The sequence below is a fragment of the Myotis yumanensis genome, unplaced genomic scaffold (assembly GCF_028538775.1).
Source record: "Myotis yumanensis isolate MYYU_CA2020_CCGP unplaced genomic scaffold, mMyoYum1.0.hap1 SCAF_2, whole genome shotgun sequence".
Taxonomy (NCBI): Eukaryota; Metazoa; Chordata; class Mammalia; order Chiroptera; family Vespertilionidae; genus Myotis; species Myotis yumanensis.
This window is the reverse complement of record NW_027223753.1, coordinates 147,953,469-147,954,372: the sequence shown is the minus strand read 5'-3', so window position 1 is coordinate 147,954,372 and position 904 is coordinate 147,953,469. Positions and strand designations below refer to the sequence as shown.

At 33.8% G+C, this 904-nt stretch overlaps 1 pseudogene; it reads left to right on the top strand.

Moving 5' to 3' along the window:
• The first annotated feature begins 594 nt into the window (after nt 1-594).
• LOC139004597 (U6 spliceosomal RNA) lies at nt 595-692 on the top strand (annotated as a pseudogene).
• The last annotated feature ends 212 nt before the right edge of the window (nt 693-904 follow it).

Here is a 904-nt window from a genome sequence, read left to right as displayed (position 1 = left end):
CTAAAGCTATTACTTAACTTGACACACTGTTTAAACAAGAAAGGCTTATTTCTTTGCATTTAATTATAAAGTTTAGAATAAAAAGTGGATGTCTTAGCAACTACCAATGCTGTCCAATGAGTTGGAGGTGATGAGGTTAGAGGGACCAAGTGGGGGACACTCTCTTTCCCTCTCATTAGTTCCATTATTAATTTATCATCCTACATTAATAAATATACATCTATATAACCAATTACAATGGTGTCTAGTATTCTATTGTTTGGCTAGATTAGTGGTTCTCAAAATGTGATCCCTATACAAGCAGCCTCAGCATCAGCTGGGAATTGACTAGAAATGCAATGACTCCAGCTCTACTCCAGATCTGCTGAAGCAAAAACAGCAGGTGAAGCCCAGAAAGATGCATTTAACATGCCCTCAGGGTGGTTCTGATAGTCACTAAAGTTTAAGAATCAATGGGCTAAGTCATATTTGAATTAATCATTCATTTATTATAACCTTGCCTAACACCTGCCAACCTCACCTGCTTCACCATAAAATGACAAGCTTGTGCTCACTTCAGCAACACATATACTAAATAAATAAATAAATAAATAAATAAATAAATAAATAAATAAAAAGGAACAATATAGAGAAGATTAGTATGTCCCCTGCGCATGGATGACATGCAAATTTGTGAAGTGTTCCATATTAGAATGATAAGATTGTTTTATATCCTTTCCCAGTGAGCCCATAATTGTATACTGGCACTATTTTTTTTTTTGGTGGGGGAGCACTTTTGTTGTTTTACTCTCCAATTTCAGTGAGCTCATCTCAAAGTTTAGCAAATTCAGTTTTAGTTCATTTGTCTTGTATAATTTGTAAGTTAGAAACAGTAAAATATTTATATGAATCATAAAAATAAGGA